General features: G+C 39.3%; 1 protein-coding gene across 1 annotated transcript in view; it reads right to left on the reverse strand.

Annotated features, from left to right (window-relative positions):
• Fife (regulating synaptic membrane exocytosis protein fife) overlaps positions 1 to 20560 on the reverse strand; it is a 428989-nt gene that overhangs the window by 71000 nt on the left and 337429 nt on the right. The gene's annotated exons all lie outside the window — the stretch shown is intronic.

Genomic DNA, 20560 nt, shown 5'->3' on the forward strand with positions numbered 1-20560 from the left:
CTGTTTTTAAAAACAGGTAAGGGTAAGACACGAGAATTCTGATCTTTGCAAGCACCATAGGAAGAGAAACTTTGAGGACCCAAAAACACATTTCTTTTATGGATGAAACGTTCAAAAATTGTGCTAGCCAGTTTTCTCAGATATATACCATACATGCAGACTTGGGAAGTACGAATTTAGAAGCAAATGTTGTACCTCTAGTCTTTGCGTTTCCAACAGACAAGAAGAAAGGCATTCATTAGATTGCCTCGATTAATCTTGAGAGAAATACCAGAGTGGAAACGGTAAACATTGACTTCGAGGCTGTTGCTATTTCTGCTTTAAAAGAGGTTTTAACCAAGATTAACATTCACGTTTGTTTTTTCCACTTTACACAAAGTCTTTGGAGGAAAGTTCAAGAAATTCGCATGACTACATCTTACAATGAAGATGAAGAAACAGAGAGGAGCATCGATATGTGAGCGTATTTAACTTTTCTAAACCTAGAAGATCTTGAAGAATGATGACTCCATATTTACGAGCAAGCTGAATTCACAAGCAAGCCACAACCAATAGTAGCAGAGCTCATTATATGCTTAGAGGCTGAGGCAGAAAAGTCAAATGATATAACTATGAGAACAGAATTGAACCTGGAAGGTGTCAAGCGGATGAAAATATATGTTTTGTTGGACGAGAGTATAGCAACAAGCACCGACAAATACAAGGACACTGGTGAGATACCTAATTATTTAAGAACAATATCACATGTTTTGAAATTTGACTAGGTAACGTTGTAACGTTCACCTCATTATTAATTGACATAGTCATTAATTGTATTATTAATTGAATAAGCTCTTTTTGTACAATATGTGTAATGTATATACAGGGTGTACCAAAAGTCCCATTACCCCCCTTTGAATTGTAGACAAACTTGCAAAATGTTATTTTAACAGCATGCGTATGATGAGAGGATGGTATACCATTAAATCAGACCAATGACCACCATTTACTCCAGAGGATCTGTGTGCAAACCGCCATTTTCATGGCACAGTATTATTCACCTGCAGGTGCGATGTGAAATCCTCCGTAACATGGTGAGGGAAGCAAACGCACTGCGAACAGCTTCTTGAAGTTCCCCAGTTGTCTGATAACGATTATGGGCGACTTTCTGTTTGATGTGTCGCCATAGCGCATTATCAGAAGATGTCAGATTTGGACTTTGGAGTGGCCATTTTAGAGATGCTGGTAAATTTGACGATCCTCGTCCAATCCATTTGTCTCTGAACACATCATTGAGGTATTCTCTTAAAATGGCCAAATGAAATCCAGATCTGACATCTTATGTTACGGAGGATTGCCACCGTAATTGAATCGTTAAAACACAAAACACATCTCTCATGAACAATGTTGGCAGAAAGCATTACAGGAAACATGATACGAAGGAATAAAAAATCACCAAATTGTGTGGAAAAATCGAAGGCAAATAAGTGAAGAAACCAGAAATTCTTCATAGAAAGGAATTGTAAATATTCCAATTTTTTATCGATTCCAGAAGAGGTTGGAAGACTGTTTGCCTTTCTTCGAGCTCATTGTACCGAAAATGTCTCGAACAAAGAAAAGAAATGGATTTAGAACGAAGAGGGACTGGCAAATACTGTTTGATGTCAGTAATCCTTGGGCAGAAGAACTTAAATATTTTTCGAAGTTTTAAAATTAGTTTTTAGAAGAAAAATAAATCCTCGAAAATAGTATTCCTATTGACCTTTGCAATAGGAACTTAACTTTCTATATCATCAATTTGAATGAAATACATTTCAATGCAACTCGCTATTTTATATGCATAAAGTGTCATCAATATGCGACAATTCAGCAGTTTTCATTGCTTCTGGATTTTGATTTAACGAATATAAAAACAGGTGTCATTACCGATGCTGAAATTGACTTAATAGCATTTAATAGTAAGCAAATACTCTGTTACTATCGGTTGATTGATTGATTGATTGATTTGGTGTTTTAAGTCCACTAAATGCACAGTAAGGCTAATCGGGACTGGACCTACAGTTTAAAGTGGGATCCGAACCACTATGTTACTATCGAATTCTACTAAATAAATTCTAGTGCGTTCGAGAAAAGGCACGTAAGTCACAAACCGCGACTGCTGTTGCTGTCATTTAAGTCACACTGACTCAATTAAAGAAAATATTATAATAACCCGTGGCGCTACAGGGCCTACCTTACTACCGACCTCACTCCTACCAGCCATGGGGTGAAGTGTGGTCAGCACGACGAACCCGCAGTCGTTGCTGTAGGTTTCTTGTGACCGGATCACGCAACTCATTCGTAGATCCCCAATTTCCTCACGATAGTGGGTGGCCACCGCTCCCATACACAGGTCGAAATCTCAGAGAAAGGTTGTTACCCATTCCCTCCCCGGAGACTCGAACCTGCGCACGTTCTGTAGCCGGAGCCCTTACCTATGACGCCTTAGACCGCACGGTCACAGTGTGAGACTAAGAATATATTATAAGGATAATTTGATGACGAGCATGTGTAAAGATTCTAAACAGAGTGATGCAAGATGTACATCATGTCTGTAATGTTTGCTATTAAAACAATAAACATAAATAAATGTCTGGTTTAAAATTACATTTTTTACTTTTTCCGGAACACCCTAGAATTGTAGTGGTAATGAGTATTTTTGGTAATTGTATACCTTTCTACCAGGTGGTTATAATTAAAGTGACGGTGTTCAGAGTGGTACAGCACGGGCTGTAATGAGAGTAACAGTCTGAAACTTCGTAGATATGCTAATGAAGCAATGCGCTCGCGAATTATGCAAAAAAAAAATAGTTCCAATTCTCGCCACCAGGGTAAAACATGGCGCTGTAAGCAGTCAAAACTTGGTATAGTTACAGGAAAAACACTATAAATCGCAGAAAACAATACTCTTTCTAATAAAATATCGCTACAATTTCACTATTCGAATTACATGAACATTACTAAAGGAAAAAGCAACAAGCGTCACCAACAACAACCAGGGAGCTCACACAATGGTTAGGCAATGTCACCGACTTTGACGTCAGAGTTACGGAAATTTCCACGTTTTGACTGCTTACAGCGCCATTTTTTACCCTGGTGGCGAGAATTGGAACTTTTTTTTTCCATAATTCGTGAGCGCATTGCTTCATTAGCATATCTACGAAGTTTCAGACTGCTACTCTCAATACAGCCCGTGCTGTACCACTCTGAACACCGTCACTTTAATTATAACCACCTGGTATATTCTCTAAATTATACGAAAATATAATTTTTACTACTTCTGGATTCTTGCGCAATTATCTATAATTTTTAGATTCTGTAAATAAATACCGAGATCTACTATTCGCCCGCGACAGTTGTACGGCGACAGTAAAGCATCAACATAAGAACAACAGACAAGAAAAGAGCCCTGTATGAAATAGGGAGGCAGAGCCAATCAGGCTGGTGCCGGCCCATGTGGCGTAGTGGTTAGCACATCGCGCTACGAAGCCAGGGGTCCCGGGTTCGAATCCTGGCCTGGGCATGGCTGTTTGTGAGTGTCCATTCATCAATTTCATCATATCATCACTCATCCCCATCTTTGCAAATTAGCCAAAAGTGGCACAAAAAGCGAAGTAAAACAAAGCAAATGAAATCAACCAATCAGGCTGGAATTCCATATACATAACCCACCAGGATGAGCGGATAACAGATACCGATATATTTTAATGTTGGGATCTTGTGTCAAATCGTAATACCTTTCTAGATTTATTGTTGCTGGATTTTAACATTTTAACACAGCGAAAAGGAAATAACAATGTTTGTTGGAAATACATTTTAAGAACGTTCACTGAGTTCAAACCATGTGATCGGGATAGACACGACAACAAAATGAATTTGGTGAAGGGACATAAATATTTCATACAGACCATGCATCTCTTTCCCAGTGAGGCCCATTTGCGGCCAGGGGTTGAAAGTCGCTAAGGGGTGTAAGGGATGATCCTCTCTTCCACGCAGCGCACACTGTACTGCAGACTAACGAGGCTCTGGCGTCTGGACTCACAGCCAGTAAATCCTCTGTGGGACTACACCCTGTCCCACCTATTTCTGGAGCAAGGCCGCGCATAGCGTCAGAAAAGGGGAGGAGTGAGCAGAGCGAAGCAGTGCACGCTGCTGCGAAGTTGCATGTTCATTGGTGGACCCGTCTCCTGTCACTACTTGCGCAGAGACTTGTTTTCGTTCGTCTGCTCCAGAGATAGCTGGGACAGGGTATAGTGTTGTGTCGACTATATATGGTTGTGGTTGTCCCTTCACCCATTTCATTTCATCACCATTCATCCTTGTCTTCGTGATTAGCCAAAACTAAAAGAAAAGCGAAGTGAAATAATGCAAATCAATTGAAAGCCCCAACATCCATAAATCCAGATATGTTTAGAGTTCACTAATACAGCATTATTATTCTTTGTTGCCCTACTTACTATGCATATGTATGTATGTATGTATTAGAACTATGCGATATACCAAGACAATTAGCAAGGAAGAAAATTCAGCAGAACAAACCAATTACAGATCTTAATGGGAAGTTGCTTACATCAGACAACAAATGGAAAGATGGAAACATTACTTCAAAGAATTATTAAACAGGGAACATCAAGAAGAAAGTACAAATCAAAATCTAGAAGCATCAGCAACTGGTGAGAAGTATGAGATTAAAGGCTTGAAGAAAGTAAACACAAATACTCCTAATTTAGATGAGATTGAACTAACAATTGAAGCAAGGTAAAGCTGGAGGCAAAGATGGAATACCGTCGGATATTTTGTTGGCGGATATAGAAACTTCAGCAGCACTTTCATATCCCTTAATATACCAAATTTGGACAAGAGAGAGGTATCCAGAAGAATGGAAAACAGGATTGATTATTAAATTGCGAAAGAAAGGAGATCTTACAAAATGCAGTAACTGGAGAGGAATAACCTTGTTATCAATACCGAGTAAAGTAGTTGCAAGAATATTATTAAATATAATACAGAAACCAATATAAGCAGCTATAAGGAAGGAACAGGTAGGATTTCGTTCCAATATATCATCTGTGGATCATATAAATACTCTCCGAATTATACTAGAACTGTCAGCAGAATGGAGAACAACACCATATACGGTCTTTATCGACTACGAAAAAGCTTTTGATTCACTAAATAGGAGCAAAATGTGTAAGATTCTTCACGAAACATGTATGCCTAGTAAAATACTAAATCTGATAAGAAACATGTATGAAGAAAGTGCCAAGTTATACACAACAACAACCAGCTATCAGAACCAAAAAGAGATAAAACTGGAGTAAGACAAGGATGTGTGTTAGCACCAACTTTGTTCCTATTAGTGATGGACTATGTAATAAGGAGAGCTTCGGACAAAAAGAGGAGAGAAAAATGGAATATGACGGATAGACTCTAGGACCTCGAATTTGCCTCCTTTCGCAGTCCTTCAAGAATATGGATAACAAATTGAAAGACATTGAGACTGAATCAAAAGTAGTCAGATTAAAAACAAATGTGGAAAACAAAATAAATGAGAACAAATGCCACAAAAAAGCAGAAAGGAAACACAATTGTCGAAGATGTGAAAAAAATTCAATATCTTGGAGCAATGATAACCAAAAATGGAGGAGCAGAAGATGATGTCAAAAACAGAATAAGCAAAGCCAATAAAGCTTTCATTCAACTGTATCCAATACAGAAAAGCAAACAAATTATGTCACGTACACAAACTGCGTTGCTTTTCTTTGAAATAAAGGACCATAGATGGCAGCATGCAAGAGGAACAACGGTTATAAAAGATGCTGCATAAATAAGCTTGGAAAGTGGGTAAGAGATGGCACCACCCAGGAGAACTTATACGATTGTAAATAGAGACAACGGAAAGAGCAGATGTGATGAAATAACGATTGTATATATTAATACTAATTATAAGGAAATAAATAAATAAGTTTAAAATAATAACAGGATATAAATAAGGAGAAAAGGGGAATTATCATTCAGTAATGACATAAGCGATTAATATACAAAAGTAAAGAAGTCGAATTGCAATTTCGATTTTGTGTCTATTTCGGTTCCCACGAAGTGAGAGTTTCGTGCGGCTTTTGGGTTGTTTTTCCCAGGTGTAGCGCCATCTTACGGCAGGCGCATCCATTGCAGCTCCAAGTTAAGGTTAGCGCCGGCCAGGCGGCAATCTTTAACTAACCCCTTTCTCTTTGTTTGTCTGGGAGATCGATTTTATTAATATTTACTTCAATTTGAATAAGATCGATATAGAAAAGAAAGAAGGAAAAATACACAATATGTAATAATTACAAGAAGAAGCAGCAGCATTAGTAATTATAAGAAGAAGAATTAATAATTACAAGAAGAAGAAGCCTTAGTAGTTATAAGAAGAAGATACCTTATTAATTACAAGAAGAAGAAGAAGCCTCAGCGATTACAAGAAGAAGAAGAAGCCCAAAGAAGATTGGCTACAATAGAAGAAAAATATTGTATGAAAAGATTTCCAAAGTTATCTAATATTTGTACATGATTATTCAAGAATATAAGAATATATTACGAATTGTACCCTCCGTAGTGGGTTAAATCGATTGTTTATTTCCATATATTCGTAGTGTTAGTCACCCTGATCTGTACCCAGAGGTATCTCATCGTTTCTACCCTGTGCTAAGCTGGTAGATGCTCACGTGAGAGGACGTGGCAATTAGATTAAGAACAAAGCTCAGGATATATCAAACAAATGTTAAGTCAGTTTTACTATATGGCTGCGAGACTTGGAAGCAAACAAATAAGATAGGACACCAACTACAAACATTCGTGAATAGGTGCTTAAGGAGGACCATGAATATAAAGTGGCCAGATAAAATTACAAATGAGAAACTTTGGGATATCACAAATCAGAAACCAACCATACAACAAATATAGAAGAGGAAATGGCAATGGATCGGGCAACCCCGAGAAAACCGGATGGCTCAATAGAAAAGGATGCTTGGATTGGAACCCCCAGGGAGCCTGCAGAAGAGGACGCCCCAGATGTACATGGAGAAGCACAATGGAGCAGGAGCTGCTGCAACAAAAGAAGACTTGGTTTGAGGTCAAGAGTTTGACAAAGAATCGGACAAGAAGGAAATGCTTCACGGAGGCCCTATTCTCCACTAGGAGCGACAGGAAATAAGTAAGTAAGTAATATAGTATTCTTCTTCTTCGTTGCCCTGCTTACTATATATGTATGTATGTATCTATGTATCATTAGCAGTGAGTTATTTCAACTTTTGCTTCGGGGGAGGGGATGCCGTACAATAATAGATTCATGTATGTAGACATCCACACATAATCCACTCTATTTCGAAAGAGATAAATACCCATTATTATTATTATTATTATTATTATTATTATTATTATTAAAATACAGGGTGAGCTTAAAGTATTTCCCTGTTTTCAAACATTTATTACACGTTATTTTTAATTTCTTCGTACAAATGTGAGTGTATTTGTCTGTGTTTAATATTCTAAGCTATTAATAACGCCAGGCTTACTTCTCTTTCTAACCACAGAACAGAGAGATGACGTCATGAACAGTGGCGATTTCTCTGGGTGTGTAACTCGTGTGTCAACGGCCAAAGGAAAATGAAATAAAGAAGAAAGTATCTGTAGTTTTATAAATTACGATTTTGAGCGGTTTTCTTGAATTGGCAGTCACGAGCGCCCGGTAGTTTTCGAACGCGGCGCAGCGCGCAGTGGTTGTCAGGCAGGCAGATCGGTCCGTGACGGGCAGGGCGTTGCGAGGAAATCCAACGTCTTACCACTGCCAAAACATAGCACGACCGCGCATGCGCACCCTGCCACCCACCAGCATTGTTACCTTCTCAAGGCGTTGTATTTGTTCCCAACGATTTGGATTTCATTCGCCCCGCGTTCCGCGTTGTTTTGCTCGTGATTGTTGTGCATTATTTTGTAAACGTGTGGTGTGAAGTGATGTGATTATTTTAAGATGGAGAATAGTGAAAGTGTTGTGCAAAAGTATTTAAATAATTTATTTTCTTCGCTTTCGTATTCAGAGAAGAAACAAGTGATTGACAATAGTCGACCATGTTCGAATCTCACGATGTCAACATGTGTTAAAGGAAAAAGTTGTGCTGGAAAAGGTTTTGAGAGACATTTTCGAAAAGAACTTTATGAAATTTCAGACTGGCTTTGCGGGTGTGATGTGGTGAATAAATTTTACTGTTGGACATGTTTATTATTCTAGACTAAAAAAGGTGTTGGGAATTATCAAGGGTATGCGGATTTGAATCATCTCAATACTGCAGTGAGAAAACACAGCGAGTCCGAATTGCATCTTTATAATAAAGTTTCTTTAAATTTAGTAGTTTTGTTGCCACCCTTACTAGAATTGACGTTCTTTTGGATACTCAACGAAAAGCTGAAATAGAGCTACACAATGAAAAAGTAAAAGAGAACAGGGAAATATTAAAGAGGTTGATTAACGCCATCTGCTATTTAGCAAAGCAAGAACTGCCATTCCGAGGCCATGATGAAAATGCAGCATCTCTAAATAAGGGCAATTACATGGAATTCCTTATTGCAAGTGCCGAGTTTGATCCCACATTAAAATAACATTTATTAAATTCTACAGTTATTCGCGGTACTTCGGCAGGCATTCAAAATGATTTAATAAATTCAGTTTCGGATGTTCTGAGAGATGAAATCTACAATGAAATTCAAAACACAAACTTTGTGGCTATCATGGTCGATGAAACATCAGACATTAGCAAAATATCTCAGGTGTCAACAGTGTTACGTTTTTTCTCGGCCTCACAGAAAAAAGTCATTGAAAGATTTCTTGGATTTCATGACATGAGCGCCGATAAAACTGCAGGAGCTCTTTTTAGTAACGTGACTGAAATAATGGATAAATATAAGTGTGGGGATAAATTAATTGCCCAGACATACGATGGGTATTCTGTAATGAGTGGTCATTTGAATGGCCTTTAAAGTAAATTTTTGGAAAATTATCCGAAAGCTTTTTATACGCATTGTTATGTTCATGTAATGAACTTGGTGCTGCAACAATCGTTAGAATGTAACAAAAAAGGTGTTATTTTGTGGTCTTAAATCACTTAAATCTCATTCTCCAAAGAGGTTACACGAACTTTCTGCTTTCATGTCCAGAAAGCTCCCGTCATTAGCTCCTACCAGATGAAATTTTACCTCTAGGCTAGTGTGGACAGTCAATGACAACAGAGAAGCACTGCTTATGTTTTTTGAACATGTTAGTGAAAGTGGAGACTTCGATCATTTGACTGCAATGACTGCAGAGGATTTTCTAGCTTCTTGAAGGACTTCGAAAATATATTTTTAAAAAAGGCTTTATCCAACTTGCTTGCCTTTTCAGACGTATTATTCAGTATATTGCAGTCTAAAAATGTTGATATTTTGTATTCCAGTAATAAAATAACTGAATTTCAACAACAGCTGAAAAAGGAAAGTGAGAATTTTGAAACACTATGGAATTCTATAACTGGTGCAGTAGAAGAGGAAGAGATTGTTGAAATGAAAAGGAGGCGACTGAACAACGAATCACAGAAAGACAACTGCCGGAGGCTTTACTTTGAAATCATTGATAATATCAGCAACCAGATAACAATTAGATTCGCATCGTTTGAAAAATTGCAATATTTTAATTTACTAAATTCCACAAAACTTAAATAAAACTTGAATAAAAGAGAAAACTTTCCTTACCATCTCGTACATAAATTGTAGGAAATTTATGGCAGTATGTTTAATTTAACCAAACTGCAGAAGAATGAACTTTATGTTTGGTATGCTTCCACTGAAGTTATCAGAGAAAACACCAATTGAGATTGTAAATTATCACGAATCTAGTGGGTGAGTTTACATAAATATATAAATTAGCAGTGTTGATCGCAACAATTCCTTCCACGACGTCATCTGTCGAGAGATCGTTCTCATCACTGAAGAGGATCCACACATTCTGCCGATCTACTCAACCGGATGACGAATTTAAGTCTTATCTCCATCCAGAAAGAATTACTTTCTAATTACTTTCTAAGCTGCGAGAAGGGGATAAATCCAAATTTTATGAGGCGGTGATCAGCGCATTTCTCTCTAAAGAAAGAAGAATAGACTGGAAGTCAAGTAACTAAGTAATGAGCAGTTGATTTTTCAAATTTTACCTTTTGGAAGGATAAATGAAGGGTAAGGGGAAAAACCGGGAATGTGCATTTTAGCGATTTTTCAATGTCCACGGTGTTTTTTTATGGGTGATAGGTTCCACCAACCCCTCTGGTTGCAAACTCGTGCTTTAAAAATTAATTGTATGGCGAAGTATTGAACATATTAATTTTCTCCTTGCCCTTCAAATATATTAATACTTTAAATGAAGTATTTACTTCATTTAAAATAATTTATGTAATTTAATGTTTTTCTAAATATTTATAAATTTACACCAAAAAAGGTACGGAGAAAATTTGTAATATTAGTTCACAGAAATGAGAGGGGGAGGGGTTAACATTCCTTCTTTGCCAACGCCTGAAGTTCAGGGTCAGGAGACGCCACTGGTCATGAATGCACCTGCGCTCAAGGGAAAAAACGGTTATGTCCCGTGCTTCGAAATTAACAGCCACACTAGAGTGCTGCATCGAGGCTTTTTTGCTCGATCGGCTAATAGTTCGCACGGATGGCGCTAGATGGCTTACGGAATCGAATGTTTCTTCGCTCGAGCGAATAACACTCGAACAGGCAAACGATCACGAAGCCCTGTAGTTCACGTACAACCGTAATTTGTCAGTGTTAGTGGGCATTCAAATATGCTTCGTGAAGTGAAGGACGCACTGAAATTGAACGTAGTCATCATCTCCATGTTGAAATTCAATTCAGTGTATCTTACCAATACATAGCAATGATATATGAAAATGAATACATGATTATGGGCTGAAACTACCAGGACGAATTTTTACACATATATTTGTACGATTGCACATTGAAATGATATTTGATATTCTATATATTCGAGCGAATCACGTTCGAGCATGGGAGATTGATTCGATCGAGTTTAAGCGAGCGAAAGTGGTCCAATGCAATACTCTAAGCCACACTGTTAAATTTTATGTTACTTCTAGCAGTGCCAATCCACCCCATGCAGTGGGTGAAATGAAATCAAGGAAATAGCTAATTTTAAACCCCAATCAGTGAGTTACGAGAAATAACAAGGATTGGACGCATTCAGAGAGAGACATTCCTATTCGTTCGAATTACAATTCCGGTTCTTAAGTAGCCTCCCATCTTCCCTTTTCCCACTCGCTGCATCCCCTCGGGAAAATACATAACAGACATAACAGATCGATACAGCCACTTCGGAGGTTCTTCCCCAAGATTTCGAGGTAGGATATGAAATTTTAAATGAGTTCCTGAGTACCTGGAAGCTCCGGGAGTGCGTTGAACAGAAATTACTCATCTTTTGGTGAAACTCCGAAAGTCTTCTTCTTCTTCCTTAAAAAAAGAAGCTTCAGCGTCTCTCGCTATTGTTGGAAGCAACAAAGATGAGGCATAAACTGGCGTAGGCGTATGATTGACATTGTTGTTGTAAGTGCTTGTCTCTACCTAATTTTCCGATGATGGTGCATTGTATTTTCATAGCGTGTTTATGCAAGTTTCGATCCAGGCACCTTGTTGTTACTTTACCGGAAGAAACCTTACTTGCAAACTTATTTACAGAGAATGGCAGCGCTGCAGTTAAGGTTGTACTAAAGCTGATTTTGCGGTAACTTTACGATAACAGATGGCAACACCGTTTGTCATGTCATGGCCATGTTGCCAGATCTCCGCGTAATCAAGGTAGATACATACAGGTTGGTCGATTACGGTACTCGTTGATGGGATATGACGTCACGTTGGTTAGCAGATATATTTTTTAAAGGTAGCAACGTAATTAATTATCATGAGATTTTAGTTGCATGTTTTTAATAGAAAAAGAACCAATTTTCGGATTTCCTAACCATGAATGTATTTGCAAGCCAGAGTATGTTTGAAGTCCACTCTCCTGCAAAAATTGATGAATACTGTTAGTTGTACTGCTTGCCGTTGAACACGTACCATTACAATACTTCCTAACATCGTGAACTGTTCATCTTGATAAAAGGACAACAATGCAAAATCGTCTGAACCCATCAAGAGTGGCATTATACACTGTGATCTAACTGCAAATATGTTTCCGAATATTTATTTATTTATTTATTAAGCACTACAGGCAAATGCCCAGTTACAGTGCTTTCAGGTTAAATTCTCAGTTAAGTTCACATACATGTTCACAAAACAAAAGTTATTAAGAATTGGAAATAGAAAACAAAAACAATAAGAGAAGAAACTAGAAGCAGGAACAGATAATCGTTACATAACTACAATATATAATACAACGGTGGTATATCATAAAGTATACAAGATATTTGGTTACAATGCTATTATACAGGGTTCACATAATATGTTTGCTTTCAGGTCTAAATAGATCAATGCCAGGGGCATTATTAGAGACTACGTATATTGTACAACATGCACATACTCCTCATGGGATCCGTTTCGGCCATCCTGGTTCTACCGCGTGAAATTTGGAAGCGGTCATTTCTGGGTCTTAAATTTGAGTATGGAACATAAAAGTTTAGGTATTTTTGCGAGAACTACGGAGGAGTCTGTTTTTCCATTGACAAGTTTGGAAAGGAAGATTAACTGGTGCATCTGTCTTCCATTTTCAAGGGACGGGACACTCACCATGTTGTGTAAGATGTCACGTGAAGTGAATTTTGGATAAATGCCATCTAATTTATATACTAAATACCTTAAGAATTTATTTTGGAGTTTCTCTATTTTTTCGATTTCTTTTCTGAATAACGGGTCCCAAACGACTGAGGCATGTTCAAGTTTTGATCTGACAAACGTATAGTAAAGTAGCAAAAAGGTATCTTTTTCTTACTTACATTGTTTATTTTTATTTTTGTTACTTAGCGTTGCTTTTCTGCCACTCATGACTAATCGTAAAGACGAGGATGAATGATGATATGAAGAAATTGATCAAGGCACACACATACATGCAAAAAACACTCATGCCCAAGGGCTTTCGGGATTTTTCTTTATTCTGATTAAGCGTGGCTATTTGTTATGAAAAAAGTTTGATTTGTGTAGGCAAAAATTAATTGATGTTACTTTGGCATAACATAATGAGCATATTACGAAATAAGTAACAATTTAAGCTAAGAGATGACTGTTACTTTCACATCATTATGTAAGTATTAAGTACATGCTCTTTAACAGTAACACTTGAGGCACTTAATATACAGGGTGGTGCAAAATTCCGTTTACAACGCGGAGGAGGTGAATTGCCAAGTGAAATGAAGACGAAAATGTAAATGGAATTTTGTCGAATGACGCACCGTGTCAGAGCTAGAGGATGCCGAAATCATGTGAAAATGGACTTCACACCTCCATATGCCGACAAATAGTAGTACTCATAAAGAAGATGCGGCTCGATAACCCCAAAGAAAACACACCTGGGCTAGTGAATGATGCACAAATCGCGTGTCGAAAATGAATGCGGCAGGGATTCCCCACACGAAGTGAGGAATTCCCGGGAATATGTCCGACATGGAACGCAGGTATCGAATGGGGGGTACAAAGGGAAATGACGGAGGTCACAGCACATGAAGAACATTTCGCCAGGAAGTGTCCGAAAAGCAGGCTGCAGAAGGGGATTCCCCAGAGAAGAGGGGACACAGACAACATATGCAAGAGGTGTATGATGAAACACACGTACACAAGTAGTATTTTATTGGCTGTGGAAATAACATATGATACATATCACAGACGTTGTTGAAACGGCGTAGCAGGAACGCTCTGGTATGCTCAAATACGTTGGGCATGTCAGTGATCATCCCAGCAGCGACGGTAACTCGAGCAACGAGGTCCTCCACACTTTCCACCGGGGTTTCGTAGACCAGTCTCTTAATTTCGCTCCACAAGAAGAAATCTAGCATTGTGAGGTCGGGTGACCGAGGTGGCCACAGAACAGGTCCACGCATACCAATCCATCTATCACCGTATGTATTGTTGAGTACAGCTCTGGCTCGGCGGTCAAAATGTGCAAGGGCACCGTCATGTTGATACCATACATCTTGCCTAATTGCAAGGGGTACATTTTCCAACAGTTCAGGTTGAACTTCCCGTAGGAACACACAATAGTTCCCACCGGAGAAAGTATTGGGCAACACGTACGGACGTATCAGGTTGTCCCCGACAATGCCACACCACACATTCACTGCGAACCGTCGCTGAAAATGACGCTCAATGATTGCATGCGGGTTTTGCACATCCCACATGTGACTATTATGGGTATTGAAGTCGCCTTCTCTGGTGAATAGTGCCTCGTCGGTCCACAACACTGCATTTGGAAAATTGGGGTTTGCAAGGGTTTGTTGCAAATACCACTGACAAAATTCAAGGCGTAGGGGAAAGTCCGTCGGCTGCAGGTCTACACTTTATATGAGTGCATACCCTCATCGTGCAGCACGCGTAACACATTGGTATGGTGCGTGTGTCGCACATGGGCAATGGCACGGGTGCTGGTGCCTGGCGTCTCCCGTATCCTGTCCAACACTTCCTCCTCAAATTGGACACTGCGCACACTGCGGGGTCTGCCACATCCCACACCCTAGGTCGTACAGATCCAGTTGCACGTAAACGAGCATGCACCTGTTAAACAAGACATGTGATGGTAGGCGCCGATTTGGAAATCATTCGCGATACACACCTCCTTGCCTGATGGCTGTTTTGGTGTGTCTCACAGTAAACGACATGCATATCGGCAAGCTCGTTGGTGGAGTATGTCGCATTGTCAGGTTCACAAAGGAGCACACGAATACGTATAGCTCGACCACAAGGAAAAAAACCTTCCGTCCAAAGCGTTCGCGCAACTTCCCTGCCGTTATCGGTGTTCGGGGCAGTGTTGCCAGGTAAGATTTGAAAAATTCAGGGGATTGTTCCTTGGGAAACCAGAAGATCTGCTACAAAATCCGATGATCGAATAGTAGCGGATGAACGACGTTCTTGGGGGCGGAGAGGTGGCATAGTCGTGCGCACTGGGGGGGGGGGGGGGGTGAAGGCGAGTGGCGCGCATTGTTTACGGTGTAAACGTCACAGATACTTTTGTAACAATGGTGCTAAACCTAGCACCCTGTGTTTGGCGAAAATATACGGAAGATCTCCATTTCAGGAGTGGACATGTTTCAAACAAAAGAAAGTAAACCGCCCGAAGGAACCGACCAACATCTTTCATCTCTCCCGCATTTTCCGGTTAGAGGGTGCGTGGAAAACACCCTCAAATTTGCCCTTTCTCAGCACCGACACAAGGGGTTTGCGATGCCTCTATTATCGCAAGGAATTTTTATGACAGGAAATGGTAGAAAGTTGTGTTCACAGATGAAGCTAACGTGCCGCCTTTCGTTGTCGGCGATTTTCCACAATCTTTCAAGTCGAATGCTAACAATAACAAATCAGTTTGCCTTCTGCTGGTGTTCGGTGTACAGCTATCGATAGGGGTGGGCACGCGTCCTGCACCATAATGAGAAAATGCATTACGTATGTGAAATATATTTGTTGAATTAGACAGCATGTCTTCCTCAATAATTCAAGATAGCAACGCTTATGCTAGGGTGCCACCCATCCTAGATATATATACACACACACACACACACACCCACAAACACATACATGTATAACATGATTTGCCCACGCTAAGAAGTCAGTGTTTCTACCTCGTAAGGCAAGAACGTTTCACTGTGTTTGCGTCACTTCATCCATTTCATCAGTTTTTCATTCATCCATATTGTCGTACTTACCCGTAGAGGCACAAAAGCGACGTAAAATAACTAAAATAGAAATAGAGTTTAGGGTGGGATAAAATACAGCCATCTAAAACAGTAATGTAGTACAAGTAATAAAATAATGTCCTAGTACAATTAAGTAGCGTGTGACATAATTTCACAGTTCAAACAGCCCTTTTCACGGCTGAGTGGAGTTCCACTAAACATCTCCCCTTCATGTTCAAGTAAGATGAGCAGGAAACGTGTTTTTAAGCTGGCCGTTGGAGGTTCCATAGCAATAGTTTATTAACGAATTCTCCCGAGAAATCAAAAGGCCTGGCAACGCTGACGTGAGCCAGCGTGAATGTTGCTCCCCCCTGCTCTTTCTTGCACCCGCCGGCGCGATGTGCTTCTGCGCAGGTTTTTTTGCTTGTGGTTCCACTATACGAAACTAACTTGTGATGTACCGTTCACGACTACAGCACTGAACACTCCACACAGGTGTCCACCCCGTACAGACAACACAGATGGTACGCACTACGTACTTCCTAACGGTCACCTTAGCAATGTGCTCAATTTCACCACACGCCTCAGGGTGAACACTTTGCGACAACACGCGTAACTGACAGGCAGATCGCTAGTCGCGTACACTGACGCGTTGTTTGTACGTATACCAGTAGTAGCGGACCGTGACAGGTAGCATCCCGCTGAGCGCCTCTAGCGGAGCTTTATGTACTACTACGTCTTCCGTCGTAGTATTTGGAGCCGATATCAGTACGTGCTGGTCGTTCTCTCACGTGTACGTACGTATTTCATTTCTACGTACAGCCTTGGATACTACTTGTGTACGTGTGTGTCATCATAGTACACCTCTTGCACATGTTGTCTGTATCCCCTCTTCTCTGGGGAATCCCCTTCTGCAGCCTGCTTTTCGGACATTTCCTGGCGAAATGTTCTTCATGTGCTGTAACCTCCGTCATTTCCCTTTGTACCCCCATTCGATACCTGCGTTCCATGTCGGACATATTCCCGGGAATCCCTCACTTCTTGTGGGGAATCCCTGCCGCATTCATTTTCGACACGCGATTTGTGCATCCTTCGCTAGCCCAGGTATGTTTTCTTTGGGGATATCGTGCCGCATCTTCTTTATGAGTACTATTTGTCGGCATCCTCTAGCTCTGACACGGTGCGTCATTCGACAAAATTCCGTTTACATTTTCGTCTTCATTTCCCTTGGCGATTCACCTCCTCCGCGTTGTAAACGGAATTTTGCACCACCCTGTATATACGTTATTTTTCTTAATTAAGACCGTAAATATATAACATGGTCATGTTTTTTATTGAGGGGTGGTAGAAAGGAGGAGGGTCAGACGGGAAAATTAGAGGGATGGCAGGGTAGATATTAAGGAAGGGAGCGCAACTTGAGCCCCCTGCTCATGCCCACGCAGGGATTTGAACCCGGGACCGTCAGTGGCGAGTTTGCCCACTTCGACCATCTAGCATTTTACCCAAAAGATATATATATATATATATATATATATATATATATATATATATATATATATATATATATATATATATATATATATATATATATTTATATGCTTCTCTATCATGTACTTTCACCTGTTCACCTGTGTCAGTTTGCGCTATTACTTATGAGACACCCTGTATTAATACAAGGTGCGGCAGAATTCATTAGACAGTTTCCAATTCCAAAACTATGTATTCTAATATAAACTGATAACACTGATAAACAATGAAATACTCCTTTAAATAAAACTAAGTGATCTTTATGTATTCAGATGTGCTGATAACGAATATCGCATCCGTTTTCCTGTATCACCTAAGTTTTTTGCAGAACACCCAAATGTTATAGTTTTATGGTTTCAGGTCTCCGCACCCTGCTCCGCTTCCGGCTTAACGTTTGGTTCCTAGAAATGGATAAGAACTTTTCAGCGACCTTGTGTTTATGACTGGCACTTAATATATAGTGGAGGAAACATCTGGCAGTAGAGAAATTTCCTGTTTCTCTGTTAAAATTTGTTCTTTTGTGGGTTAGTCGAGTCTTAACTTCCTTTCCCATAACTTCGCGAGTAGCCTTCGCAAGTAGCCGTATTTCATGTTTGTGTATGTTCGTGAAATTGTGAATGTAATATTGTATAGTGAAGTGAAGTGTAAGTTGTATTTTAACAAAACGATAAGAGCATTCACAATTGTTTTTTTAAAGAAATATATTATAAGTCAATTAATGAGTTGCCATGTCACGCAAATGTGTGAATAACCCGAACTTGTTTTGTTATGTTTGCAGGGAATTTACTCCGAAGTCACAGAGAAATACTATCACTCCTATAGTGAAAAAAGCATATGAGTTGTATTTTGGAAGTAAAGTAGACGAGGGAAAAAGCTGGGCACCAGGTAAAATTTGTTGTAATTGTTCGAGAACTTTACGTGGTTGGCTTAACGGCACTCACAAATCAATGCCCTTCGGAAACCCTGTAATATGGACAGAACAGAAAGATCATACTACGGATTGTTACTTCTGTTTAACAAACATAGTGGGATATAGTTCTAAATCAAAACATTCTATATTTTATCCTGATGTTCCTTCAGCCAAGAAACCTACGAGTCATGATTTTATACCAATTCCTAAGCCTCCTAAAGAATGGACAGTGGATGAAACAGAACCAAGCAGTGCTTCTCCAGATGATGAACCCGGACCCTCATATTCAAACACCGATCCAAATTTTCCTGATCCAAATATACCTCACTTTATTTCCCAATCCGAACTAAATGATCTAGTCAGAGACCTCAACCTTTCTAAAGTTCAAGCGTAAATTATTAGGTTCTCGTTTCCGAGGGTGGAATTTATTACAAGATGGTGTTAAGGTGTCATATCGGAAACGCCAACAATCACGGACACATTTTTTTTTCTGTTAGTAATGAGTTAACTTACTGCAATGATGTAGAAGGCCTTCCGCAAGAACTTGGAAGGAGTCACAACCCAAACGAGTGGAGACTATATTTAGATTCATCTAAGAATAGTTTAAAAGTAGAATTGTTTCATAATGGGAATATATACCCATCAGTACCCCTTGCCTATTCTTCCAGCATGAAGGAAACATATGAAAGTATGGATACAATATTAAAAGTGATAAATTATGAAAAATATGGTTGGCAGATATGCGGGGACCTCAAAATGATTGGTATACTGTTAGGCATGCAATCTGGGCTTACAAAATTTTGTTGCTTTCTTTGCGAATGGGACAGCTGGGCAGAAGATAAACATTACAACATTGTGGATTGGCCCATACGAAAAAACTCAAGTCCTAGAGAGAAGAGTGTTAGGAATCACCCTCTACTTGAGAAAGACCAGATTTTGTTACCACCGTTGCATATAAAGTTAGGGCTGATGAAAAATTTTGTTAAGGCTTTGGATAAACACTGTGAGGGTTTTGGGTACTTGAGAAAAACATTTCGTAAACTCAGCGATAGTAAGTTAAAAGAAGGCATATTTATTGGTCCGCATATCCGTGAGATCATTCATGATGACAACTTTGTGGAATTGCTAACAGAAAAAGAGAAATGCGCATAGTTAGCTTTGAGACAAGTATGCTGTAATTTTCTTGGAAACGTGAAAGCTGGCAACTACAAGGAACTTGTTAAGAACTTGTTGAAGTGGTGTCAGCGCATGGGGTGCGATATGTTCTTGAAAATTCACTTTTTACATTCGCATTTCAACTTTTCCCCCCTTAACTTGGGCGCGGTTAGTGACGAATGCGGCGAGAGATTTCACCAGGATATTTCTGTCATGGAGAAACGATATCCAGGAAAATCGGTACAGACCATATTAGCAGACTATAGTTGGAACCTCAAGGAAGAGGTTTCTAGTGGCAGTTACAAACGGCAGCGTTCAAGAAAGAAATTTTGAAAATGCGAGTAAAAATGTGTTTTTTTTCTTTTTTTTGCATGAAATTTCTTCATTGAACAGTCAAAATCGGTCCTATATATATTTTTTATTTTTTTTATATTTCATAGTTATTCACTTCAATATTTAAATCTTCTTTCATGAGCAAACAAACAAAAATAATTTCAAATTTCGATGTATTATTACAAAGGGAATTAAATTTTTATTAAAAACAAAAAATGAAAATCCAGGGAAAACGATAGGTGATACAGCATTTCTACTTTCAGATTTGGATTCAGCGGGGTCGAATTATAAATAATCACCTATTTTCGTTCAAAGGAGCAAAAAAAAGTTTGAATTTGTTCAAGAGTGTAATCAAACACTTATATTGGTGCAAGGTACATACAAAAGCATTTCATTTGGGGTTTACGATTTGAAAATAATGTCAGTGAGATGAGCTCCACTGTTCTGCAAACATATCTCTCCACGCTGCATAACAGATTCCATCGTCTTGCGCAGCATCTCCAGCGGAATCTTCTGAATTTCAGTTCTTATGGATTCCTTCAGATGCGGTGGTTCTGAAGGTCTTCACCCAAGTTAAGATTGTCTGGCGTGTTGGAACCTTCCCTTTTCTTCTGATATTAATTAATCTTACGTCTGAAGTCACGTTGCGTTGCAGTAGCCGAGTTGCTAACTTGACCAGACCTCCATGTCTCCTGAAGGCTTTGAGCTGCTTCACTAAATAACGAGT

This window comes from Lepisma saccharinum, chromosome 1, assembly GCF_977018435.1.
Source record: "Lepisma saccharinum chromosome 1, izLepSacc3.1, whole genome shotgun sequence".
Lineage (NCBI taxonomy): Eukaryota > Metazoa > Arthropoda > Insecta > Zygentoma > Lepismatidae > Lepisma > Lepisma saccharinum.